Raw genomic sequence first — 17,216 nt, 5'->3', positions numbered from 1 at the left:
AGAGAAACCCATATATAGCCTCATCACTCATTTTTAATGGATAGAAAGATGTAAGGAGTCATTCCAAAAGCTTAAACTATCCTTAACCACAACACCAATACTGAAGACTCTAGATTGAAACAAAGTTTGCCATGTGCATGTGAATGCTTCAAATTTTGCTATTGGTTGCGTATTAGCTCATCCAAGAGAGGTGAATATGGTTTTTTCTATATCATATGCCAGCAGACATCGGTCTTGAAATGGTGTATGAAGTCAAGAAATTTAGATATTACTTGTCAGCTAACAAGCTTTTTTTTCATAGACCATCAAGCCTTGCTCTATTTGGTAAACAAACCTTGCAATATAGGAAGAAATGTAAGGTGGTTTACATCCTACTTGAGTTTGATTTCATAGTGGTAGTCAAAAAAAGGTGCCACGCACCAAAGAGTGGATCATTTGTCAAGGATCACCTCACGGGAAGCACCAAAAGGGGTAGATGATGATTTACCAGATGCTTATCTATTATCTGTGCAAATGATTCCTAGATGGTTAAAAGATCTTGTATCACTAATTATCGTAGTGCAAGTAGATTCACAAATACCACTTCTTATTACAATTTGATATAACAATCTACCCTATATCAATTGCTGGCTGGAAGACTGTATCGAAAAGACAAGGATGGAATTTTTCTTTTGTGTGTTAACCCACAAAAACAAGAAACCTACTTGAGTCAAGCTCATACTACGGTGGTAGGAATCCATTTTGCAAACAAACAAACCATATGATGATTGACTTGGCTAGGGGTTTACTGGCCTACCATGAAGAAAGACGTTTTCATGATTACATGATATTTGCTCTTGGTGTAAGTAAAAATCCGCCATAGCCCACACCACCGTTTTCTAGATATTAGTGACACCACAATGGAGTAGATATCTGAACAACAAAATATTCCCTGAAGATATGAATAAATAGCAACATAGAGCAATAGAGATTGAAGCAACTAATTATGCAATGATTGGAAATTAGCTCTCATTAGGGAAATTTTGGACTCTCAGAAGGGTCCCAATAAGGACTTTGACTTTCTCTCTCTTTTTCAAAATGGGCACATAGTAAAAATATTACAAATGAAATCAAAACTTGTCGGACCTTTTGGATTTAGAATGTACTCATGGAGATCTATCCATTGATATAGCATGCCATTAGATTCCTTATATTCTAGAAGATTCTATTTTTTGATGATGTGACAACTTTGTCTTATAAATGGAATCTCTCCCTACATTTTAGCTTCACTCAAGAGGCCATAAATTCTACAAATCAACTCCAAATTTGTCAGAGTTTTTGGATTTAGAACCTACTTTCTAAGATCTTCCAATGATATGTTGGTTGATAGGGTTTTAACAATCCCTTTATGTACTTCACCAGGTTGCCCATTTTGGACAAGAGAGGAAAGGTCAAACCTCCTTATAGGGCTCCTTTGAGAGCTCAAAATTTCCCTAATGTATCAACGATAGCTTAGATTGTGTGCCAATGAAGAGGACTATCTTACTATCCTAGAACAAGTGCATGTGGGTCTTGCAGGAGGCCATTTCTCTCATGAAACCACAACCAGGGATATATTGATTGTAGGCATATAATGGCCAACCTTGTTTGCCAATGCCAAAGAATTTGTTCGTTGATGTGATTCATGTTAGCGACCAAAGATGCCGACGAGAAGTGACAATATGCCATTGCGACCTATGATGGGGGCACATACATTTGCTAAGTGGGGTATAGACTTTGTTGGTCCAATACACCCACTATCATACAAAATCTAGATGAGGAATTCTAGAAGATCGAACGATTGCAACTTTTGAATAGTTTGTAAGCTTTGAGATTAGATATCAGGTTCAAGAGTTGGCAGAAGCATATCCCATGCAATGGTTCTATTTTGTAGATGGGTTTATTCATGAAAGTTCAAGGGTTATGGAACAAAGCAGATTACTGAACAAAGCCAGATTGTCTTCAGTAAAGGTGAAGGGGATCAGATGTAATTCCTCAACGATGATGAATTCTGGGAGCACATTTCTGCAAGAAGTAAATCCAAGGCAAATACAGCTTTGGAAATAGAAAACTCAGTTTTAGAGGACCATATTTTGAGCGACCTAGAAAATATAAATGATGAATTTAATGTTGAAACAAAAACTGATGAAAATTTTTCAAAGACTAATCGCATGGAAGTTACCCCCATTAGTGATTCCATTGAGGATAAATACTATGCATCAAGTGTTTCCCCAACTACTGACCTTGGTATGGGTTGTTGTCAAGGATTTATTGAAGAAGATGAGTCTTTATAGGATATTAATGGAATCTTCAGCATCATGAAAGCATGTGAAGTCAAGCAGATTGATAGGTTTATTGAAGATGATTGCACAAATAAATTTATTATATATACAACAGCTGGGTGCCAAATGAACCTTTGCAGTGTTACGATGGACTGTTAAGTGGCAAGGATTCAGATGAGGAAGTAGAGGAAGAAATTGATGAGTATGAAGATTTTCTAGATCATGCTAATTGGGAACGGGATATTTAGGCAGCTCTTCCTTGTATGCCTTCTCATGGCTTGCAAGATGAAGCAATTTCTAGATCTTTGACGGATGATGAAGATTATCAAAGTTCAATGGAGGGTGCTATGGATGAAAACTTAGAGATTGGAACTGTTTTTTATCATCAAGGTGGAATCTCAAATAAAAAATCCTCTGATGATACAGGTCTAGATTGTTCCAAGGTTCTTCATGATGAATATGAATCCAAAGGGGTTGATGATGCTAAATTATCATTGGTATTTCAAAAAGTGCACAATTTTCTTCATTTTCTGATAGTGTACCAACTATGGTTGGGTTTGGATTCTATTTTTAATGATTCTTATGTCAATAATGTTTTGGATGCCAGTAAAAGGGAGTCAATGTTCTTTAATGCTTGTTGGGAACAACGTAAAGTTGCCAAATGTTGATGGGATATGGGTGTTGCACTATGCTTCAAGTGATGCTCTAGTATATTGTGGGGCCCATCAATGCAATGTTCTCTCAATGGTATTTGATCGAGGAGATTCTAAGGATCTTCAAAAGAAGGTTCAATATGGATGGGTACTTTTGGGTACACATTGTGGTTGCTTCTTATTGGATCCAAGAATAGCATACCTACACCAAAAGTGTTTGATGATACAAGAAATGTATGCTCATGTGGATATCATGTTGCTCTGGTGTTTGGGAAATTCCTTTTAACCCCATTTGATCATGGAGGCTACTAAAGTGCAGGTTACAGATTCAAAGGAAAGTTGTTATTTCTTATAGTAGGTTACTTGGCACTAGGTTATGTTTTTAGATTAATGCTATGAGGGAAAGAGTTTTTGGTTTTGAGGTCAGTAAGCTTACATGGCTAGCATCCATTTGACTTCTTTGGACAATTGATGAAGTATCTTCACGTCTTTTGGGTTGATTCTGTTTCCAAAACTTGAAATGAAGGACTTGATGACCATTCCACTTGCACACAAACTAAGGGATACTTCAGCTTGACATTTTTTCCTAAATCGAGCTTGATGGTCAAGATGTGTGCACAAAATAACTGGAACATACTTGAGTTTGGCGGGGTTCACTATACAGCTTCAAATACATATTTAAGCATCAACAAGACAATTTTTGGACCTTTAAATCCTTATCTAGCATACATTTAGCATTAAGCTATCTTGTTACCAAATCCTGATCACTGTCCAATAATCATGTAGATTTCAATTAAGCAAAATCGACATCCTTTTGCCCTTTTTTCCCATCATGGAAGCAGAGCTGCACGACATCCATCCCCTCTAAACTTGCACAGCCTTTGGTTTGTGCCAATCGGTCTTCAATATACATTTGCTATAAGAACTTAAGCTCTTTGCCATCATCAAGCTCACATAATTAGTAAATACATGCAAATGAATATAAGGTTTACACCCTGTAACTAATGGTCCAGCTTTATCATTTGGCAACTACCCATCACAAAACTTTGAACCATATTTACCACATCTCCAACACTCTATCAAAATTGGAAATTTATGGACCAGAACTGCAATACTCAAAGTGCTCTACAGGCATATCTTTGCAGGTGAATTTGTGCTCGGCACTACCATGGTCAAGATATATGCATAATGTAGTGATTTGGCAATGCCCAATATGGTTGTGGCGAAGAAGCTCTAGATCTTTTAACTAGATGTGAAGGGAAAGGGCTTCCACCAAATGCAATCACCTATACTTGCATCTTGAGGGCATGTGACACGATCCAAGACATGGATATGGGTAACAAAATTCACGATGATATTGTCAGTCAAGGGCTGTTGAAAATGACAATTGTGTTGAGAAATACTTTGGTCGGTGTGCATGCCAAATGTTGCGTTAAGCAATGCCTTGTCAATGCGTATGCCAAAAGTGGCATATTGTGTAGGCAATAGGCTACCCAAGGGGGTGTGGGCGTCCAACTTAATGCCCACCAAATGGCCGCCCGCCCAATTAAGTGAAGAGGGGAGGGTTAGTAGGGGGGATAAGGAAGAAAAATTGGGGAAGCCATCGCATAGGAAGCAAGAGTCACAGAGAGGAGAAGAAGCACTCGCAACCACCACGACACTGCTCAGACAACTTTGTAGCAGAAGAAAGAATGCCTCAGCATAGCATGGTGCCCCTGTTTGATTTGTTCCCGCCTATTTTTGTGCAGCTCGACACTGTGACTACCACATCATCAAGGGTTGAAACCCACAGGTCTTAGCAATGATGGTGCTAGTGTTGCTTAGGGAGGGGGCTATAAGTTAAGAGAACTTTTTTTTAGCAAAACAAAACAAGAAGAGTAGAGGAGCCCAAGGGTATTTCACAAGGCAAGAAGGGACGAGAAGCGTGGCTATGGAGAGATAGAAGAGCTTTGGAGAGTGGGGAAGAAGGGCACAAGAGAAGTTCCAATACTATTCTCTCTCTCTCTCTCTCTCTCTCTCTCTCTCTCTCTCTCTCTCTCTCTCTCTCTCTCTCTCTCTCTCTCTCTCCCCCCCCCCCCCCCCCCCCCCAAGCAAGGCAGAAAACAAGCAAGGAGAGTAGAAGGGGTGAAATCTCTCGGGAAGAATATCAACTGCAAGCAAAACCTTGAGCTAGAAGGATCTCCATAGCTCTCCCTCATGCTCAATTCATTCTCTCTCTTGATTGACTCAATGAATTACGGAAGAGAAAAGAAGGAAGGGATTGAAAAGAGAAGAATGCTAGAGAGCAAGAGCTTTATGGAGCTCTCAAAGTCAATTGAAGGAGGCAATTTCTTGGTAATCAAAGAAGGAGAGTGGAGGAGCTCATCAGGGAAAGTAAAGCAAGAAAAAGGACTTGGAGGAGCTTCATTATCATCATCAATTAAAGTTTTTTTAATCATGATTGATAAATCACAGAACCGTTAACAGCCCGCTCAATCTTGTAAAGGGAGCTTAAACTCCTAGTTTTCAATTAATCCAAGTGATGGTGTCGTTAATGACCTGTCTTGGTTATTGATTAGGTTGTACTCAAAGCTTTACTAAACTTATTGATGATTACGACGATTGAACTTCCTATTAACCTACAAAGACCACCCAAATTTGTAGTCTCACTGAGCTTTTCCATATCTTGACAGGCCCGATGGTGGGTTTCTTGCCATATTCTAGTGGGCTCACCACCATTAAAAAATAATAGTCTGACATGTTTTGGGTGGGTTATCAGGTCATCATTCATCAGCTTAAATGTGATCACATAAAGTGTTATTATGTGAATATGATAGTAACACATAGTAATCACAAAAATTTCACGTGATCACATGATTATTAAATCCTTGGGCTTTACCACCAACATTTCCATTTAACTGCAAAGAGGACATCTCAATACACATGCCTTAATCATGCAGTGGCATCTACCTTCACCTAGGCATCAAAGAAAGAAGGAGCTATAGAGGTCAACCATGCTCTGTATATCCACACCACCCCAAAACATTTAAAGAAACTAAAACAGATATCCTTCTTGGGGGCCCCATAGGTACTTACTAGGGTATCATATCATTCTATTGACCAAGTAGATTACCTACCGCCAACCCCCAAGAAAAACTTAGGGCTAGCAAGCAAATTGAATGGAGAATAAGAAGAAGAAGAAGAGGTACATACTAGAGCACCACTGGTTTCCACAAGGTTAAGAAGAAAACTTGTCAAAATCTCTAAAGAGGAGGCAAAAACAAAAACGGTCACTGCATCAACGATACCTGAAAGAGGCAAGGAACAAGATGAGGAGGAGGAGACGCCTCTAGATAGAAAAAAAAGAGACAAAGAAGAGGCTAAAGTGGAAGAGGCACTACCCTAGAAACAACCACACCCCACTATTCAAGTCAAAGAGCCAACCCAAAGAGTGGTAAGAATAGAAAGACAAGCAGCTGCATTTGAGCTCAAAAGAGAGCTAAAATGAGACTTTGCAAAAAAAGTGGAAACCCACACCTAAGAAAACTGAAATCAACTCAAAATATCCCATGTACTGCCAGGATGACAACCCTTTGGCGAGATTGGACTCGTTTTACAAGAAAGAAGAAAATCAAAGAAAGCTAGCCAAGGCACATGAAGCTAAAGTGACACCACCAAAAGAAAACAAGCTAGAAGAAGAGCCAGAGAATAAGGAGGAAGCTCTACATACCACTCCTCCAATGGAGCAACCTCGAGAAGACACAAGTCCTCACAATGGGGAGAGTTTTTAAGAACAAATAGAGCTTCTAGAGATGTCCAAAAAGGAGCCACCCATAGAAGAAACAATAGCAGTATCACATGAGCATGAAGTCGACACTTCCAGGTAACTTGAGGATCTTTAGAACATAGAAGAATATGCTAAATATATCCATGAATCTATGGATATAATGAAGGATGAGGACTATACATGGCATCAATAGCTTCTTCACTTCAAGAAAAAGCTAAAGATTACCACGTCTGGAACTAGAAAATTCTTCTAGCAAGACATGTGTTAAATCCTTGGATACTACAAATAAAAAACTAGAAAAGGTCACGACAAAATTCGAAGTGGATTTGAAAACCTTACGAAAAATAAAGGAGTAGCAAGAGCAACATCTTAAGGAGGTAGCCACTACTCTACATAACTATAGATCATTTTCTCAACAAGTGAAAGTCCAGGTAAAGAGGAGCTTAGCAAAGCTCAAGAGGCTGCTAGATCTCAAACCTCCACATCAGGAGAAGATCAACTTGAAATGGACATGGGAGATACAAATGCTTTACAATTCATGAATTTTGTAGAAGCAATCACTACATAAGCAAATCTTACTGAGCTCGTGATCACTCAAGAGGAAGCAGGACCCTCTGCAAAATCAACAAGCTTGATTCCAGATGAAGAAGCTTTGCTTAAAAAGCAAGTACAAGATGAGACATAACAAATCTAGAAAGAGGCCATGTAGTGGGAGTAGAGGATTCTTCACTCTATCAATGTCAACCTCCTCACACCGGCAAATGTCAATGAGGAATGGCATCACCAAGATCTCCCCTTCTCGCTTATCAAATTTGAAGTGCTACAAATTATCGCCATCAATCCTACAATGGTAGATCCCAAGTGGCAAAAAATTTGACTGAATTGGCACCCAAGGTATCTCATTTTTTACACAAATGCACCGCTAGCCATCAAGCAAGATCCAGTGCAGTGCCCAATTCCAAGGGTTTGCAGATGGTAGCAACACTCCATCATAAATCAGAAGTGGTCCACATGGCTCAATTACCCATGATTCCCACCACCACCATATGGAAAACCCAATGAATATTATATGGTGGATAATCTTTCGTCAACAATCAAGCTTTTTTGTGGGATACCAGACTTGACGTGCATTATGCTGGTCAAAATTTCAAAGATGTTCTTTACTTGCTAAGCAAATGGAAGCCGCCTAGATGTCATTTCTTGAAAGCGACCAAGGTTTTTGCTACAATGTGTCAGTACAATCATCAACAAAGGTGCTCCACGGATTCTATGCCAAGGTTATGTTCTTACCATCAAAATACATATTGAAAATATTTGAAGAAGCATTCTACATAGGTTTCTTCACTTACAAAAGAAATATATTCGGTCTGGTCATTGCAAATTTTAGAGGTTGCTTTGTGATCTATTCATCCATTGAGCATAAGAACAAGATGATCATGAAATTTATGTCTATAGAAGACAAGGAACTCTGGCTCAAGTATCAACACATAAAGCAGACTAAATCACAAAAGCCTGACCACTACTTAGCAACCTAAGTAATTGTGTCGTGGATGACACAATCAAAGAGGGGGGAAATGTTTGCTACTCAGCTAAACAAGAGTCTCAAAAGAACGTGATCATCATTTTTAATCCCACTTATTGTATCAAAACCTCAATTATTAAATGAGAAATCCCGTAAAAGTCCAAATTTGTTATAACACAATTGAGTGCTAAAGAGTGTAAAGGGGACTTGGCCTTCCAAAGTTGTTTTTAATTAAAGTTCATGGACTTATTACTGAGCCAAATTAGCTAGGGATCCATTTCTTAAACCTTGGCTAAGGTATAAAAGCCAAAAAATTTAGCTTTTGTCCTAAGTTTTGGATAATGAAAGTGAGCATACGACTATTGAGTTCATTGCATGTATCTGTTTGGTCCTCTCTCTCCCTTGTGGGTTGCAACATTGGCATTCTGTAAAGCGCACCGGACTTGCAAGTGAAAGCTCTTTGATTTTACTTTAAGTTTCTTGCATCATTTTTGTGTTTTTAGTTGTGTTCATCTATGTGCTATTTTGGTTCATAATGCACAAATTAACATTCTAAATAACTATTAAGTATAGGAGGGGACAAAGCATGGTCTAAAGATGTTGTAGGATGATTAGGAGACCAAAATAGTAAACCTAATTTTTATTGTTTATGTTAGTTGGGATTTTGTCCACGTGTCAAAACTGACATTTTTGAGCTTGACCTCGTCTAATATGACATGTTGAATTAGTGTAGAAATTTTGGGCTCATTCAAAAACTCCAAGCTATCTCAAAAGTGATGTGATAGACTAGCAGCCGTATTGACTAATTTTGAGTAACTGTTGAGAAATATAGGATAGAAAAAATTTGGGCAAGGGTGTTCCAAGAGATCATCTATATCTTGTAGCCTCCATGCATTAGTCAAGTCAGCTATGTCCCACAGATTGACATTTTATGTATGTGGCTCTCGCTTTGCTAGCATCAATATGGTGAGGCATGGTAGCCAACCAACAATAGCTCTTGAGTTTGTTGTTGTAAGTTTTGTATGGTGAACACTACACATTCCAATACAGATTCCTCTCATGCATTGATCTCATGTAGATCTTGAATTTGTTGCTGTAAATTTTGCAAGGCAACACTACACCTTCCAATAGAGATTCCATGTCTCGACAAGATTGAGGAGTGGATTCTTGCATGTTGACCCATGGGTCAACAACAGATCATAACTCAATTTTTGTACCAAAGTCTTTGTACACTATACCTTCCAATAGAGATTCCATGTCTTGATAAGATTGAGAAGTGGATTCTTGCATGTGGACCCATGGGTCAACAACACAACATAACTCAATTTTTGTACCAAAGTCTTATTTTTTGAGAGTTATAAAATGATGTGGACTATGGTTAAAAACATCATTTGTATAATGAGTAGCTATTGTAGCTGTAGAAGACGGGGTGTGATGGCACTTCTAGACTGTAAATACAAAACCACTTGACCCATTGAACTATATTTTTGGTTTAACCTATGGTAGACTTAGTATATAAGGTACCTAGGTCATTTTGTAAGGAGAACTTTAATCTTAATCAAGGTATTGTGCTATCATCGACTGTGTGTGAGAGAGAAAGAAAGAGAGCCTGGACACTACTCCCTACTCGTTCATCACATTGGAGATCTGACTACACCGTTGTGATAGGCTCAAAGAGAGTTACACAACAATGCTAAGTATTCCACGCGGGGCGGAGCACACATGCTAACGCATCTACGAGCTATTTGAGGTCGTAAATGTATCAAATAATGTCTTGTTTTCTGCGTGAAAGTAGTCATTATAATCATGGTGACATAAGTTACACATAAGTACTTGTAGATTTTAGTTTTGGGCACTTTCAAAAAATTGCTTTGTCTTCATACGCAGTTTTTGCAGATGGGTTTGGGAGTGAGGATTTTCAGTGTATAGGCTCTGGGTCACGTGTATCCTAGTGAGGGGATGGTTCTCCTTAAGTGAGTTCTAGTATGCTTTGGTGAGTTCCCTTCCATTTGTGTGTATGTAGACTGGGTAGTGTAGCTGAGAGCAATGAGATTCTTGATTTCGGTTTGGTTGGCCTTCCAGAGTATTGTATGTGTGGGATGGTCTAAGACTGACAAGCAATAGAGATCGCCTTTGTGCGCCTATCGTTTCAACTGTGTCCTTGATTGACATCATGTTGATCTAGGTAGTGTTGCATGCACTTTATAGGTGGTGTGATTCATTCCCACAACATTGCCAAACAATTATGATCATGGCTCGCATTAGAAGAGAGCAAGATGAGGCACTCACAATATACAAGATCTTGAACATTGATCGAAAATTTAATCTTGATTAAAACACTCAATACTTGATACAAAACTTGCATTGCAATGCTAGAATATGGGAACAAATATTTGATTACAAAACTCGCATTACAATGCTAGAGTACAAGACAAGATTCAATTACGAGAATAAGACTTGAACACAAAATAAGAGCTAGAAGAGGGCTTACCTTGCAAGAGCCTCACAAATGGAGTTGGCAAGAGAGAAGGGTTTGTAGCCCTCGGGGGATTCACCTCTTAGACATGTGAGTTGAAATGAATGGGTTTTTTAATTGCCAAAATTTAAAAATTTTATGAGGATTATATTAATAAAAGGGATTTTTAAATTGATTTTAGAGAAAAACCCATAAGTTTTTGAAAGAAAAGGGGTCATTTTATTACTTTAAACACGTAAGTAAAGGGGTTTTTTTAATATCAACACCAATTTAGGAATTTTGGGACTTATTCAAGTCCCATTATCAAAAATGGGACTTGAGCTTTGAACTTTTATTGGTTACTTTGAACTATAAACCATACAATCATACCCTTTGGATAACACCAAATTGTTATTATTAGAATACCAATTTAAGTTTCATTTTTAAAAGGGTCCCTGCAAGGTTACTCTTATTTGACACTTTAAACTATCTAAACACACAAAAAGCCATCATGAGTCATAAAGAAAACATCAAGATATGTTGTACCTTTTAAAGTACATATTTTAAAGAGTTCATGCAAAAAATTCAATGGATTATTTTCATGCTATAACTCTAAAAGATCTTATCAAGTGCTGATTTTTTCTACTACAAAAACATGAACTATCCTGTTTTCTATTCAAATGTCATTGGTAGTTATTTGAACCATTGTTAGGAACTGACAGAAATAATTAAATAAGCATTTTATTCATTTACTAAATGCAAGATACAAGATATCCTTGTTGATATTGGAGTTACTCTTTGCAAACTTTATCCCTTCTTTTATCACAAGAAGTACATAGGTTTCAACACATTAGTATGGTAAGCATAACAAGCTCTATTTTACATGAAACTGAGGGTGAAAGAGAAAGTACATAAATGATCACAAGGACACTGATGAATTTAACTAAGATTTTCTACATTGAGAAAGCAGTTTCTATATTTGGATCTGATTTGTGCCATCTTGCTAGCTTGTGATGATACTCTCTATTGACCAAATAGACACTTGGATAGCATGTGACAAGGACTCTAGGTACCTAGGTGATGTCTCTATAAATCTATCATCCCCTAGATCTTGGCTGGACACCACGACCCTCTATTATGTTGAAAAGAAAATATTAGCTTACATGTGAAATGCTTACAATGAAATTCTTTTGACCTACATCCAAGGCATTCTAGCAGGACTTAAGTTTTATTTTGGGCCTAGCCAAGTAAGAATAATGGAAACAACTCACCAAATGGTCAATTAAAAATTGAGCTTGAATCTCACGTGACAAAAATAAACAACTAAGGGTTCGATTTCAAGAAGCACCCATGATTAAAAGATAGAGACTCAAGATTAAGCTTGAGCCTCACAAGAACTTCTTTTCTTTAATCATATAAAAAAATCAGAATGTCTAGAGGCTCAAACTTAAGTTTGAGCCTCATTGCACATCATAGCATGGGTCTTTTGGCTTTAAGACCAAAAAAAAAATCCATAAAGTGCAAGAGCTCGAACTTAATTAAGCTTGAGCCTCATTGCACATCATAGCATGGGTTTTTTTGGCTTTAAGACCAAAAAACAAATCCATAAAGTACAAAAGATCGAACTTAAGTTTGAGCCTCATTGCACAACATCATGGCTTGGGTCTTTTGGCTTTGAAATCAAAAAATAAATCCATAATGTGCAAAAGCTCAAACTTAATTTTGAGCCTCATAGCAAATCATGGCCTCGATCTTAAGTTTGATCCTCATTACATAACATCATGGTGTGGGTCTTTTGGCTTTGAGACCAAAACACAAATCCATAATGTGCAAAGGCTCAAACTTAAGTTCGAGCCTCATAGCACATCAGGGCGTCGGTCATTGGATTCGTAGTGTGATCTTAACATTGCAACGTTCTTGCTTGTTAATGACCTTGAAAATATAGCAAGTAGCATTTCAAAACCAAAACAATAGAATTTATATAGAGAATTACATAAAGGGTAGATTGATTCAAAATCTAAAATGGAACAGCCAAGAATTGTCCAATGCCACTCATAGTACGTCCGCACTATCTCCCTTCTACCCCCGTCAACCTAGTTATTGCCAAGCCATGTGGCCTTGTAGCGTCCATGCCATGGGCATCATAAACTAGATGTTGTGTTCCTTGAGCAATTAACTCCTTTCTATGAGGATGCATATACCAGTTTGCAGGTGATGCACCTCGATGAAGTTGAGACAGGTGCTGGCTTCAAGGATGAGCGAGAGAGGGAATGTTTTTCCAGCGCGAGGGTTTCAAGCTCTCTCTAGGACGACCTCAAGGACTTGGTGTCCAACTGCGAGGGTTTTATGCTCTCGATATTTAGGATGACCTTAAGGAGCTTGGTGAAATGAAGTTGAGACAAATGCTAGCTTCAACAATTCCTGAGAGAGGGAGCCCTTATCTAGCACAAGGATTTCAAGCTCTTAGGATGGCCTCAAGGAGCTGGTGTCCAAGGCAGTTAAGCTAGAAACTTGCTGCTATGCATATGATCACCTTCATGCTCATCTTCTCTAGAGTCAATGCAGAGGGCCGCCCACCAAAGAGGATTCCGTATGATGAGTTGCAAGTCTCCTCTCCTTCCACACCCGGTATTGCACACATGACACCATTGCTGCCCACCTTTGTGATCATCTTCTCTAGAGTCAATGCAGAGGGCCGCCCACCAAAGAGGATTCTGTATGATGAGTTGCAAGGCACCTCTCCTTCCATAGCCGGTATTGCACATATGACACCATTGGCAACGTGGAATCCAAAGTGAGGGAAAAATGCAAGAAAACCAAAAGAACCTTAGCACTCATCATCTCTAGAGTCAACACAGAGGGCCGCCCTCCAAATAGTATCCCATATGATGAGCTGCAAGGATGCTCTCCTTCCACAATCAGCATTGCGCACATGACACCATTGATAGCTTGGACTTCAAAGTGATATAAACTTGCAAGCAAACCAGTCACCGCAGAACTTCCAAGTCTAGAGAAGAAAAGCTTAACGATGACTTGACAGCTCCCGTTAGTGTAATTTGAACTTGACGACCAATTGACGACTGTCGTCAGTTTTGAAATTTAAATTGTTGTTCTCTTTTTAGCTGAATTTCACATGACGTTCCAAATTGTTTTCTTTGGATCGAACTCAAGTTTGTTTTGTTCTCATTTGCTTTGTGTCACAACTCACAAATTGAAAGCTCCCTTTCTTTGCGTGGTTGTAGCTCAACCAATTTTTTTCTTGGAGCCTTGTTTTTGCAAAAAATGAATTAAGATTGTTGGATTCGATCCATGTTTTTTGTGGGTGTAATATTTTGGTGAGGTGCTACATTCTTGAAGCCTAGTTACTCTAGAATCTTTGTAGTCCAGGGTTGACTAATTTTTTGTAGTCACAAGTCCTTGTTGGAACTAGTTGCTCAAGATATTTGTCCAAAAGGTCCTTGATTCATACTCAAAGTTCAAATCCTCATTGTAAGTTGGCTCCAACTCTGGCTTGCACCTCAAGGATTGGGGTCCTCTCCTTGGTGCGCACACGCCTCAAATCGTATTGTATTTATTGTTAATCGTCTTTGCTGTCTTGAGTTGCATCTTGGTGTCTGCCCAATTCTCGACTAAATTTGAAGGATCTATTGATCACTTTCATGTTTTGTAGTTTAGATATTCCAAGTTTAAACTATCACTTTCAACTTTTGAAAGCACTAGCTATGATGTGTTTCTTGATCAATGAGGTTCTTTCACATCGTGTGCAAAAACACACTCAACTTTAAAGTTTCCCAAGACAACACGTGCTCATAAGTGGAGATTTTGAAGTGGTTCTAAGACATCAAAATTGTCCCAAACTCTTGTATTGTTCCCAATATTCCTAAATTTGTCTTTATCCTTTGAACTTGTGTTATATGAATAGTTTCTTAATGGTGCACCCCCCGAGTTGTAGCCCAAGAACTCTATTTATACTCAGGCCGAAGGAGGCTCCTTCTAGAACCTTCTAGCTCTTCTAGAACCTTCTAGATTCTTCCTCAGCATCCTAAAAAAGTTCTAGACTCTTCTACCTACTTCTAGCATCATGGATCCTTCTAGATCCTCCTAGATGTTTCTAGAATCTTCTAGATTCTAGATGTTTTTAGAATGCTCCAAAACCTTCTAGAATCTACTAGATGTTTATAGAACCTGCTAGAATCTTGTTCAAGTTTCTAAATCCTTCTAAGACCTTCTAAATTCTCCTAGAACTCTTCTAGGACCTTGCATCTGTAACAACTACTCACAACCTATTGGGAAAGTATATCAATGTTCTAGTAAATCTTAGGAAAGGTGGATTGGGTGAAGCATGGTACTATAGTACATACACTCATTGTCGAAGTGATGAGATTCAAGACTGTTGTGTAGTGAGCTCAACCTATTGATAGCAATACACAAAATGTAAAAATTGCAAAATTTGTAGTTGGTGATGAATTAGGAACCATTATATTTATAACCAAGAATGACCAAGTGGACATGATGAAGCTAGATGTTTCTCTCATTCTTTGAAATGCTAAGATTGACATGTTCAAGGATTGCATGCAGTTGCCTGCTGATAAATGGAGACAAGTGGAGGTTATCAAGCCTATAATTATCAAACTGGATAACAATCTTTCAGGAGTGGACTATGAATTGGTTAGCATGGTAGAGGGGTGATTAAGAAGGCTCTTGCATGTTTGTGTCAAAGTCTTTGGTCTTGAAGCCCTACGGGAGTACTGCCTAGGCGTTAGCAACTTTCCCTTTGTGGTCTCAAGGAACTTATGCATACTAGACTTGGTCATTCCTTTGGCCATCCTCTCAAAATTAGCCTTTTGAGCTCTCATGTGGCTAAAGCTTCTCGTATATGGTGTAGTGGTAATGCTACAAGTAGTGCTACAATCTAAGAAGTGTGGTGGAAATGTGGACTTCTACGTTTTTGTCAAGTGTTACCACAAAAAATTGACTTATATATCAGGGCAAAATGAGTTTGTTACTATTTGACATTAATTACATGTAGAACAATAATGTTGTTAGCGTTTTGATTTAGAGAGAGAGGAGTTGATGTCGATGGACAACAAAGGTTGCCACCCCTCAATCGTTGAGTGACTCCTACTATACCCCATTGTTGGATGGCATGCTCTGCTACCTTGTTGTCTACTTAATCCGCTTAGTGTAGTTGGGATGTGCTATAGGGGAATGGTAGGAACCGATTTCCATGGTGGAAGTGAAAGGTCAATGTAATATGATACAAAATCTTTCAATTAGTATGTGGAATTTACTATTGGTTTATTTGGTTCATGGGTAGTTCTATGTCTTCTCTTTGAGTCATCTTACCTCATATGCTCACAGGTTTCTTTTTAATACATCGTCTGACTAGCATAGCGTTTCTTTGATGATGTTGTGGATGTAGCTTCTAGGAAAGGTAAAGTTGGCAAGTATACCACTTTAGTGAATCTAATAGTAGCTTTGTCTTTCAAGTATGGAATCAGAGTAGGACACTTGTAGATATTGAATTTTATATCACTTGAATTCCTATAATGATGAACCTAGCTTCAGGGTCATTCTAAGTTGGATTCATATTAAAAACTGATCCCTCTTGAAACTATGGTGTATGCTGCATGTCAACGTGTTTTCTAAAGGAAAAAGATGCATCGGCTATTGGAAAAGGTTCCATGGTTATGGGCGCTCTCAAAAGATTAATTAAAGGATTTTGATGTGAAGAGCTTGATGTGTTGGTGATAGACATGCCTCCAAGTACTAGAGAGACACAAATTTCAAATCTTAAAGGTTGCAACTATCAAGGGTTGTGACAATATCAACATTATATGACATTTTTGATAGATGCAAGACAGATTTGTGAGTATGATTGAAAACTTTCGTGATCCTATACTAGGGTGGATTGAGAACATGAGATACTTTAAATGCCCTGATTGTAGGGAAATTTCTCATATTTGTTTATGTGGAGGTGTATCTTTGACTACAAAGGATATGAACATCGAGTTGCTAGATTAGGGAAGGTGCCTTTGAACATTAAAATAAGGGAGATATCTAACCTTGGCAAGCCCATAGTTAGCATATAGTATCATCATGTACATTATCTCTATCTTGCTTAAGCATCTGTGGTGAGTAAAAAAATGTGACAAGATTTTTGGTAAGGCATTGATAATATCAACCAAGAATCTCCCCAAGAATGAACTATGATGATTAGCTACCTGCATATATAGTTGGTGGATGATATTTGAGGTGAAATATTCTCTATGTGTGTGTGTGTGTGTGTGTGTGTGTGTGTGTGAGAGAGAGAGAGAGAGAGAGAGAGAGAGAGAGAGAGAGAGAGAGAGAGAGAGAGAGAGAGAGAGAGAGAGAGAGAGAGAGAGAGAGAGAGAGAGAGAGATCATAAGGGAACATTTGATGAGGAAAAGAAAATTGTAGTTGACGGTGGTAGAGGATTGAAGGCCCCATAGGGAAGAATTGCCACTTGCAGTTTTTCTTGATCTAAAGCTGATGCCCT

The 17,216-nt window shown here is 38.4% G+C and overlaps 1 pseudogene; it reads left to right on the top strand.

Moving 5' to 3' along the window:
* Nucleotides 1-2,563: 2,563 nt before the first annotated feature.
* LOC147422744 (iron-sulfur protein required for NADH dehydrogenase, mitochondrial-like) lies at nucleotides 2,564-16,788 on the top strand (annotated as a pseudogene).
* Nucleotides 16,789-17,216: the final 428 nt, after the last annotated feature.

Source organism: Adiantum capillus-veneris, chromosome 27 (genome assembly GCF_014529385.1).
Source record: "Adiantum capillus-veneris isolate H3 chromosome 27, ASM1452938v2, whole genome shotgun sequence".
Classification (NCBI taxonomy): domain Eukaryota; kingdom Viridiplantae; phylum Streptophyta; class Polypodiopsida; order Polypodiales; family Pteridaceae; genus Adiantum; species Adiantum capillus-veneris.
The sequence above is the reverse complement of the archived record's forward strand: the minus strand, read 5'-3'. Positions and strand labels throughout refer to the sequence as shown.